This window comes from Nothobranchius furzeri, chromosome 8 (genome assembly GCF_043380555.1).
Source record: "Nothobranchius furzeri strain GRZ-AD chromosome 8, NfurGRZ-RIMD1, whole genome shotgun sequence".
In the NCBI taxonomy this organism is placed as follows: Eukaryota; Metazoa; Chordata; class Actinopteri; order Cyprinodontiformes; family Nothobranchiidae; genus Nothobranchius; species Nothobranchius furzeri.
The window spans coordinates 37,573,331-37,584,504 of record NC_091748.1 but is presented as its reverse complement, the minus strand read 5'-3'; the positions used below and the strand labels follow the sequence as shown (position 1 = coordinate 37,584,504).

At 44.4% G+C, this 11,174-nt stretch overlaps 1 long non-coding RNA gene across 1 annotated transcript; it reads left to right on the top strand.

Annotated features, from left to right (window-relative positions):
* Positions 1 to 1,273: 1,273 nt before the first annotated feature.
* On the top strand, positions 1,274 to 3,282 carry LOC129155825 (uncharacterized). Its single transcript, XR_008560191.2, has 3 exons — positions 1,274 to 1,376; positions 2,326 to 2,428; positions 2,928 to 3,282. It is a non-coding gene; the product is annotated as an uncharacterized lncRNA (long non-coding RNA).
* Positions 3,283 to 11,174: the final 7,892 nt, after the last annotated feature.

Below are 11,174 nucleotides of genomic sequence, written 5' to 3'. Positions count from 1 at the left end.
AAGAGAAAACCAGGGAATTTATTAAGCTTAGGGCGGAGATGGACCACATGATCACCGGAGCAAAGTATTCGGCGGCTGTGGCATGGAGGTACAATAACATCTCATATTTTAAAAACTCGTTTGAGGTTTTTTTTCTGCGAAAACATGAAAGGAATAACCCGTTGTCCTCTTTTCTCTTCCTGTTTCTTTCTTACATGTTTGTTAAGACTATTCTGGAGAAAATGGGCATCCAGGGGAAGGTGCCAGCGATGACCAGCTTCTGGAGCTGATCGGGGAGGACTTGAGGCTGCAGAGGGAGGCAGAGCAGCAGAGGGCACAGGAGAGAAGGAAGAACTTTGACAGCTTTTTACTTTGCTAGAAAAAAATGGTTAAGGAAGATTAAACATGTACATGTAAAAGAAATATCTAAATAAAATCAGTTCTGCATTAAACTCTTGAATTTTATTTTTGTTTACAAATGAGAATTGTTTACTAGAGGGTATCCACTGGGTCTTGAAAAGTCTTAAAAGGTGATAAATCGGTTTTGGTCAAATTAAGACCCTTAGAAAGTATTAAAAACTATTATCACATCTTTGCTCAGGCTCAGCTAGTCTAAAGTATTTTCTCGGAATTAGCTCTCCAGCAGTCAAGGAAATGATTAACCCCCAGAGACCCACGGTTGTAATATTACAACATCAGATTTAAGTCCACAAAAATAAACCTTCCCCATTTTTTTTCTTTTTAAAACCACATTTACATTGCTAATAGGTCCTATTGTTCAGTTCTGCAACACTATTGGCTGTTAAAATGTGTAAATAGGCCCGTTTATCTGGCCTCCTAGAACAACATGTGAAAGGTTAAAAAAAGATTTTGCAGTTGTTTTCTAAATTTGGGTCTCTGGGGGTTAAAAAGCTAAATAAAACGTCGAGCTCCATCGTTTAAGGTTCCTTCTGCCCAGCGGTTCCACGGTTGCTAGGCGACGGAACGTTCGCCGAGGGAGTTCATGAAGGCTAGGCCTGTCCAAATTCACAGCCGTTAACATCCGGTCTACCCGGCCGACGGAGGACGCAGCCCACGTCGGCCGGGTGGGCTGGGTCCTTCGAAGGATGCAGACCCTGAATTGAGACACAGCCATGGATTTGACTGCTAGGTGCATTTTTCTAGGCCCCCTCAACAATAACAAAAATAATAATTAATAAAATTTCTGTTTAATAATGTGATATAGCTGGCGTGAGTCACGTGACCATACCGTCATGTGACCCTTCCGTCTCTTCCTCACGCCAGAGCGCACAGCCAGTCACAACAAGCTGCAAGCCCCCACGTTTTCTTCATGGCCGAGCGAGTGGTGCAGAGCTTTTAGGACATACATATTGATTGGGAGAAACGGACTAACACCGGTAAGTAGGATGCACACTACTATACACAGTTATTACATTATTTTGTACATTATTAAGTTGTTTTGTGGCACTAGGTGTGTGTGATATATTACTAGCTGGGTGTGTGTGTGGCTGGGTAACGATTCTGAACCTCAGTAGCTTTAGGATTAACCAAAAACATTCTGTACATAAGTACTTGAACGAAAATATTTTTTCAACCTTAAATATTGGGAATTTGCCAATAAAATGTCATTTTTGTTAACTAGGTACCGCAAAGTTGCATTCCTATTGCTGCTGCGTGTCACGTGACTGGGGTCTCACACACGGCCCTGCTTCTTGTTTACAAAATCACTTCCTGGTTCGCGGACTAATAAAACTTGAACAAATTTAAAATTTAGCTACCTTTTGTGAAAGGAAATAAGAAAAATACTAAAGGTAACATCCGTCACAAGTTTTGTGTTACTAAATATTCAGTCCTTGTCTGCAAATTCGGTCCAGCGTTTTAGGGAACATAGTTTTGTTTTAGATTTTAAGGTTTCTCAGCCCTTCTGGTGGGTATTTTAGTTCACTAATACTATGCATATTCTCAAAATTTTGGAGTTTATATTTGCTCTCTTTTTGAATGCATTGTATTAAAAACATTATGTTTTAAAGATGTACATTTAAAAAACTACTGTTTTCACAGCAAAATTATTTTATCTGTACAGTTCTCTGTTTTGCACAAAGTAGATAGTAAAACTGAATGAAAGCATAAACATTGTTTTATTCTTTATTTTTATTATAATTACTAAAGCACTATGATTAAAATATTATGGAAATATTCTGGATGAGCATCATGAAGCAAATTTGTGGCCAAATTATATACTGTTAGTTTTCTGGAAAAGGAATGAAATGTCCCAGTATGTGTATGCATGAGGTTTATATGCATGAAAAAATATTTGTAAATTAATTATGATATATCATTGTACAGACATGCGTCGTAAGGAGAGGAGGCGGAAGCAGCGTCAGAAAGAGCTATGTGAGGCAGCTAAAGGCAGTGGGTCCCTCACCAGCTGGATAAAAAAAGAGTACAGGTAAGTTGCATCACAGCAACAAGTGTAGAAACAATAATATACACAACAGTTACAACTGCAATGTTTTGATGCCAGCAAATGTTTTTTGTTAGCTACTTGATCATGGATTAGGTGCAAGACCTGTTAAATGTGAATAACTACATAATTCATTCATACAATAGCTAATTTTGCCTTGTTCTCAGATGGACAGCAAGTGGAGAGTGATAGATCACCTGAGGAGATTGAAGACACACACACACACACACACACACACACACACACACACACACACACACACACACCTCTTGCTGTTTATATTTCTGTCACATTCTTATCTCTGACATAAACTCCTCTATTATCCACTAATGTTTAGATTTCCATTTATTTACCACAGGTTTTGTCTCAGATATTTCTGTCTTACAGTTCTAAGAGTTTTCACCAATTTTTGCCATTTTTTATTATCTTACATTAATTTTGTAATTGACTAACATTTCTCCTCTGTTCGTTTTTCTACCTACAGTCTGAGATCAACACAGCCTTGCCCTCCAGCATCAGCAGCAGCAGCAAGAGGAGCAACCCTGCAACAGCTACATTGTACCCCATCATCAGGTCAAATAGGACAGCAATAGATCAGGAGGTGGAGCAGGTTGTCCAGTAATTGGAAGGTTGCAGGTTTGATCCTGCATTCAATCAGAGATTGATGCTGTTGTGTCCTTGGGCAAGACACTTAACCTACTTTGCCTGCTGGTGGTGGTCGGAGGGACTGGTGGCGCCTGTGCTCAGCAGCTTCACCTCTGTCAGTGCGCTCCAGAGCAGCTATGGCTACATCATAGCTCATCACCATCAGTGTGTTAATGTGTGTGTGTGAATGACTGATTGTGTTGTAAGGTGCCTTGGGGGGTTGTAGAACCCTAAGAAGGCATTATACAAATACAGACAATTTACCAAAACAAGTTACTTTTGCTTTACATTGTCCTTACGGTGTATATAATGATCCGCTTCCATTTTGAATTTCTAATAAATATGATTTGTTATTCAGCCGGGTATACTGTGGTTATGTCATGGTGTTTGAAAATATTATTCTGTGTGCCCTTTTTTAAATTTGAGCACCCGTCCCTTCAAAGGTCTCTGCACAGGCCTGATCATGCATTATATTATCCAGTCAGTTTCAAAAGCAGTGTGTATGTTCCGACAAAATATTCCCTTGATGATGTTATTGCACTTAAAAGTTTAAATGTATAGTTGCAACAGTGAAATATGTGGCATATTGATAATTTGTTACCTGTGATGGGGGTTTGTCTATGTTGTGGTAATGAACTGGTGCTACAATGCAGTTTAAAAAAGGAATAAATGTTGTAATGTTGGTACAACTAGTCTTAAGTGTGATTTTTTTACTAGAAGGTCTTGAAACAAGTTTTCAATGCAAAAAAATGTTATCATTCGAGCTCAGATATGACATAATATAATTATACTTAAAATATAATATAATTTTACTTAAAATGCACTAAAAATAACTATTTTTAGGAGTTAGCAATTAAGTAAGAAATAAAAGGCACATATTCTTTTAACAAGATTAATATTCTTACACATTCTGCTCTCGTTTAGTATATATGTCTCAATACACCGCTTTCCTGATAGCTGACGTGGCCCTCCTCCTCTGTTTTCGAGCTGTTGTGACGCCGCCGGGCCTTCTTGGCCTGAGGGAGCTGAGGTGTAAAAGCGGAGGTCTCCGCAGAGTCCGTTTCGCTCTGCAAGATCATTTGCAGTTCGGCCGTCATGTTGAACGGATCCTCCCGGGTAGTGTCCTCCTCCAGTGTGGATTTTTCAAACATGTCCCTGACGGCGATTCTCTTGAAAGGGTCCAGGAAGACAGAATAAAATTTGTCGGCCGTGCGCACGTCATGGCACATGGCCGCCAAGATCATCTCCCTCGCCCTGGGAGTGTGCTTTTCCTTGGCCTGAAGCCGTGAAGCAATGAAGAGACACATGAAAATGCAGTGAGTATTTTTGTCTTTAGTCCAGCAAATAACTTGCTGGCTGTGGTTGGTTAAGAGCTCATCTACACAAAGTGCGACATATAAAGTCACACGTCAATGCTGGTAAACAACTCACATATGACGCTACGGCGGTCCTGAGCTCAGTGAACGTGGGCTTCCCTGCCAGCCCCATCTCCTCCCACGCCGCCTGGAGGAAGCGGACCAAGTTCTTGTTTTGGCGCGCAGTGGCTCCAAAGAAGACGATATTTCCGTCTGGCTTGAGCACCTTTCGGACGTCCAGCCACCTTTCCATCCACTGGAACTCGTCTTCTTTGAGGAAGACCAGCGCGTTCCCAAAGAACCTGTTCGTCTTGTGCTCTGCGATCTGCAATAGAGGACAACTCGTGGTTAAACACGAGAGAAACGATGCCCAAAGCAAAGACAAAGGAGTGTTTTTCTACTAACGTTGATGATAAACCCGGGGCCACCGGGTTTGTACTGGCTTCGGGCGTCCGTCACCTCCGCCACCTTCATATTGGCGATAACGCCCGTCCGGTGTCCGAATATGGACGCAATCAGAGCAGCGAAGTAGCCGAACAAGCGGTGGCGGAGTTTCGGGTCCCTCCGCTCCTTCTCCACTTGTTCTGTGAAGATCAAACACAAGTGAGCTCTGTTTAACATTGTTGCAAGTCCGAGCAGCCGGTCAAGGCTTAGAAACAGTGGTCAGAGACAAGGGTCACACAAGGGTCAAGAGGACAATAGTTCAGGACTTGCTGGTGAGGACAGAACTAGGCAAAGGGTCAAAAGACAGGCTGTCTTCTCTGGATCCACCCATGGACACACCCCTGGGCCCGCCCCTAACTCCACCTCTGGCGGGAAAAGAAGGACTGGCATGGAGTGAGGAAAGTCCAACTGGACCCAGAAGCTCTCAGGAATGCTGGAGGAAGATCTACAATTTGCTACCAACATGAAGATTTATGACCTGTGCTCTCATTCCAGGAGTGCAGAATGTAACTTTTGTGCCCTCATGTGAATACTGCATGTAGTGAAAATGATACCAAATGTCTTATGTAGAGCTAAAAAAGTGTATTTGGTAAATGACCCCTTGACCTAAACTGTCAGGAGAGAATGACTTGTGACTCTTACATTGTTTAGAGCAGTCTCAGAAGTGATATAAAAGGATGCAGCTCAGATCGAGCAGGGCTTCGTTCTTGGGGAGATTCTGAGAAGACAAGAGCTAGTGTAAACTAACTCTTATTTAATCATTTTGAACTAATTCCTCCGTGGGGGATAGCAGTTGTTTTTCACTTTACCCATTTTTGTATTTTGATTTTGTAATAAAACTTTTTTGAAAAAGAAACAATCCTGATTCTTTCAGGTTTTCTCTAAAGCTTCACGTTTGGGGCCCTGGCCATAATTGCACAGAGGTAAGCATGTCGAAGATCGGTCTCTGAATTATCGGGACTTACTTTACAGTTTATAATAGAATAATATAAAGAAACCTTAAGATAAGGGAAGTTTTAACTTCCCCCTCCTTGCGAGTAACGAGTTGTCTTAAGGGCGATAAAAGCAAAATATTCGAGGTTATTTTGGCTCTGATTGCAGGTTGAAAAAGTCTCTAATCAGCTGGAAGGTTGGATTAATAAATAAATTGATAAACTTATGTTAGCCTGATCAACTAGCATAAATAATTTTATAGTTACCAACCTCCCACATAAGCTGTTAGAGGCGCAATTAATTCCGGATAATCCAAACAATTGCTGAGAGGCTTGGCTTGCCTCCAGACTTCTCTCTAGTATCTTAACCAAAAGGTAACGAGTTTAAAAGAAGTGTAGTACGCTGGGGCTGGCTATTCGTGCAAGTCATTTCACCTTTAAAATAAAAGACAAGATTCTAATTAGGTAGTCCAAACCCGGATCTAGTACAATCGATACACCCCCGAACCCTGATGGATGCACCGTCTCATAAGTTCTAACGGAACTGGGTTTTAAAGGAACCGGTAAATGGGACGGGCACGCGACAACATCTCCGCTCGACAGAACCTGTCACCCATCGTGACATCCTCCAAAGCGTAAACACTGACATCACCGATTCTTACCCAGCACCCCGGGAATGGCCTGACGGCAGCGCTCGCGGCAGAGGCGGAGGTCGGACGCGGGGATGAGCTGCAACTGTTTGGCCGCCTTCACCTTCATCTGATGTACGCTGACATCCCTGAGAAGAGGCCTGATGCACTGCAGGATGGTGCGCATCACTGCAGTGACCTGCGTGCTCTTCAGCCGGAACTGAGGTGGTGGCGTCTCCTTGAAGTACCTCATAAAGGAGTAAATGTTCCTGAGGTAGAAGGTGACGGTGGGAAGATGGGCTGCCACCGGTGTGGTGCACCTTCCTGGTCCTCTTGGCCGGTGGAGCAGAGTCCCCTCCTTCGCTCCGGCCAGAGGACGGGGCGACGCTGCCGGCCTGTCCGCCAACGCCTGCTGAGACGCTTTCCCAAGAGACTCTGGGCGTCTTGGATGGCCGGGACGGTGGTGGTGATGGTGGGGAGAGTGGTGGTGGTGATGGTGGGGAGGTTGTCGGTGACGATGAAGGGGAGGAGGTCTCAGAAGAAGAGGTCAAGGCAGGCGGTGGTGGACGGACGTGCACGGACGAAGGGCGTCTGACAGCGTGCTGGGTGGAAGGGCGTCTGCCAGCGTGCTGGGTGGAAGGGCGTCTACCAGCTGCAGCAGAACTTCCTCCCGGGCTCTGTGTTGCTGCGGCTGATGGGGATGGAAGCACGTCCACCTCCTCCGGAACAGGGAGGTCTTTAGTGATTTTCTAAAAAAAAAAAAAAAAAGCCAAGAAAAAGAAACAAAATGGTTATTACATGTGAATGTCACTGTCCAGTTTATAAATATAGCACATTTACAGCAGTCAGAGACAGCACAAAGTGCTGTACATCAGAAAAAATTCAATGATAAAACACGTGGTTTAAAGGAGCAACTTGATCACGTGCTTACTGAGTATTAGTTCATGAGTTAAATAGAATTTATAAGCATGTGTAACTCACTTTCCCAGTCCTCCGCTCGAACCTGGAGACCCTGCGGTGGTAGAGGCGGAAGACCTTCCGCAGGTTGTCCAGCTGCTGCTTGACACCCTCGTACTTGCGCTGGAGGGTGTTGCAGCCCTGGCAGCTGGCCTGCGGTTCCGCCTCCTCCTCTGACCAGACGTCATCAGAGTCGTCCTTGTCCTGGTCCAGCTGGCTGACCATTGGCGGGTGAGGGGCAGTGGCCCTGAGGGCTGCCAGCTGGAGGATGGTCACCCGTCTCTGGGCTGTGTCTACAGCCCGTTGCAGCTGCTCCTTGGAGAGCTCCGGGTGGCTGCTTTCCAGGTGTTTATCACACCTGGACGACATGTAGGTGCACCCAGAGACGGGGCAGGGCTCATAACGGAAGAACACCTGCTTGCTCGCCAGCTTGAGCAGCAGCTGACGCTCCTCGCCGTTGTCCACCTTGTGGGTCCTTTTGAGATGGTGGGAGAGAGCTGCGAAGGGGCGGCCACAGATGGGGCAGTTGTGGTACTTGGATGCCATGGTCACTAAGGTATGTATGTTTGATGTATGATGTCAGTGTGTCTAAGGACGGGAAATAGAAGAAAGTGTTAATTTTTGACCCTTGTGTGAAGCTACAGAAAGTCACAGAAGTCTCCTTGTCCAGTAAATGCTTTGTTCCACACCAAATCCTGTGTAAACACTGGTGTGTGCTCATGTCAAGCTGTCATAAATGCAATAACACAGTGTAACAGCTAACCTGTTGAGCTTATTGCAAGGAACTACAACTTTAACATGACAAAGACTACAAAATGACACCCTCTAGTGGCTAAAAACCTTTGCTTTAAGAGAACTTCCTGCACAGCTTATTAAAAGCTTCAAACACTTTTGGACATGTTATGCATTGTAGTCATTTATATATATACAACCTGTAGTTTATCTGTGTGTTGTGCTGCTAAACTCTTCCCATTTTATTAAATGAGACTGATTTGCACTGATTTCACTGTGAGAAAAGGTGGATTTTAGCACTCTGTTGAGCTTACTGCAAGGAACTACAACTTTAACATGACAAACACTACTAAATGACAACTTCATGCACATGTTCTATTCACTGTTCAGGGTAAAATTGCACTTTAAACCATTTAATTATTACAGAGAAACGTGGACACGATGCTTACCTGTAGATGAACTCCAAGAAAGAGGTAATTGGCCGGTGAATGGGCGGAGATAACCACAAAGCGCGCGCCAACTGAGCCAATGCCGGTGACTGCGCGGAGCTGAGAAGCGCGCGACAACTGTGCCAATGGAACGGGACGCGGATGTCAGCTGGGAGCGCACAACAACACCGCGGTTGTAACGGGAAACACTGCACACCTACCTGCGCTGATAAAACGACAAGAGGACGGATGTAACGGGAATCTCTGGGCAGCTGCGCTGATAAAACGGGACACGACGAGAGGAGGCAGCCAAGCGTGAACCACCTGTGCGCACGGAGATGCTGGTGAGCTTTGCGCAGACAGCAAGCCGTTAGCAGATAATCTAGTGGTCTGATCATTGAAATCTACACATGTGTTGATGGACAGAAGGCTCCTGGACACTGCACAATCATTTGGAACCATCTGATCGCTCCCCGGACTCAGCAAAACGCGCGTCTGTGACAGCAGCTTTGCGCAGGAGTTCACGTGACCAAAACACGGCACAGACACGCGGTAAAAACCTCACCACTGCATGACTGTCACACCTGAATAGGAGATCAGAAGCATCCTTTAAGGATTAAACACCGTGAAACATGGATGCACCTGCTGGAAGACTGGGAGACTAGCTCTGCACCAGCTAACCCATTAAAACTTCATGCTAATCGTGCAGCATCTCAGGTGAGTGTTGGCTCAAATCAATTTTAAAAGCTAAGCCTCAGCTAATGCTTGTGCAAAAAACAACTAAAAGCTCCTCTTTGGGTCCACAGTAACACACTTTGGATGACTTCACCTCCTCCAGCCAGCCAAACCTAATGGGAAGGATCATCTTGGCGTGCAGAGGTCAGCTAGACTGCCCTAGAGGTAATGCAACAGCTGTAAAACTAGGATGTGTCTTTGGGGGGACTAAAAATGAATCCTTTTTAACTGGAACGGTCATTTCATCACCTACGGTTTAGAAGAAAATGATTTTAAAGTGACCGGAGCTAAAAAATTAAAGGGGCAATAGGTTGGAATTTTTTTTTTGTTCGATTGGCTTCAAATGTGTACTGCACTTTCAGGTGTGCCACAGATGACACTTGTCCAAATATGAGGCTGATCGCACTTGTTTAACAGGCAAAGCTCAAGCACAGTGTCTCAAACAGTCTCCTCTTGTTATAGGACTCGACTGGCTGCAGAAACACGGTGACCAGGCACGTGCAGAGGGGTGTGCAGAGGGTGCTTGAGACCCTGCCCCTTTTGTCCGAAGTGCCCAAAGTGCCCTTTTTCCGGTCGTTCGTCAGATTTTACCGTACAAAACTGTTATACTGCGATACAAATCGGGCACTAGGACCATGCGGAGGCAGCCGCCTCAAGCTGAAGGCTATTTTCCCTTAGACCTGCCTACAAGCTCACTGATTGGCTCTGCCGCGTCATACTAACGTGTGATTGGTTGTCCTTGCTGTCGCTCTACCTTGTAGCCATGGAGACGGCAGACCGGTGTTTTCCCTGCGGACAGGAGTCTGCGTTCATCTACCTGTAAGTTTTTTATCTGCCTGCTTCACATCAGCTGGATAGATTTTAATATCAGAGCTTTTGTTTACGTGAGTTTGAGTCCGTGGTTAGTGTAACGGAATCAAAGTGATGTAACTATCTAAAGTTGTATTTTAATACACTGTTAGTAGTTCACTTTTTATAAACAGAAGAATAGGCTGTTTTTATCATCAGGGAGTTTAATTAAACACTCTGTATTGACTTTGAGACAAGAAAAGAGAGATGGGATCGTTTGAGAATCTTTAATTTCTGAATTATAAATTCTAAACAATCTACCAGGACTAACTCTGTGATGAATGAAAATGGATTCGGATGTTGTGTTGGTGCGTGTGTGTGTGTGTGTGTGTGTCTGGTTCAGATTCTCTTGGCTGACGTCAAAGAATCTGGTCGTCTTTGTTATGACTAGATATCACGAGGCTTATAAATTGATGACATGAGCCGCTATTTTGCCGTGTACGTACCCAGTGGGGGTCTCCCAGGTAGATCAGGAAATGCCAGGTCTGGAGACCTCGGATGTACGATGGAGCTGTCGGTGCAGCGATCACAACGTTTCAAAGCCCGTCTGGAGGGTCGACCCCGGTACCGTTCGGCGGCGTCAGCAGGTGCTCTTATTTTGAAAGGACGTCGTCTGGTTGTTAAACGACGAAAATCTCCCGCTTCACAGTTCTTAGTTTAGAGAAGAAAACACATCTGGACAGGCTGCGCTTTTCTTTAGGATGATGGTGAATAGAACTGAAGTCAAAATGGAACTGACTTAAAAATGGCGTTGCCTTGTTTTATATCTCTGAATTGTTGATAAGTTTCAGTAAAGTGGATTGGACACTTGAAGTCAACACCAGATTCTCCTGCGGCAGCCGAAAGCTCTGATTGGTTGGAACAATGTGTCATGCGTTTCTATGGAGATGAGGATCAGTATGTCTGCACCGTAGTCCTGTTTTCATTAAACATAATTCATGACATATTTATTTCACAGATCATTCACTTGATTATTGTTGATCAACATCTGTTTTGCTTAATAATTTTAATCACAAATAAAGTAC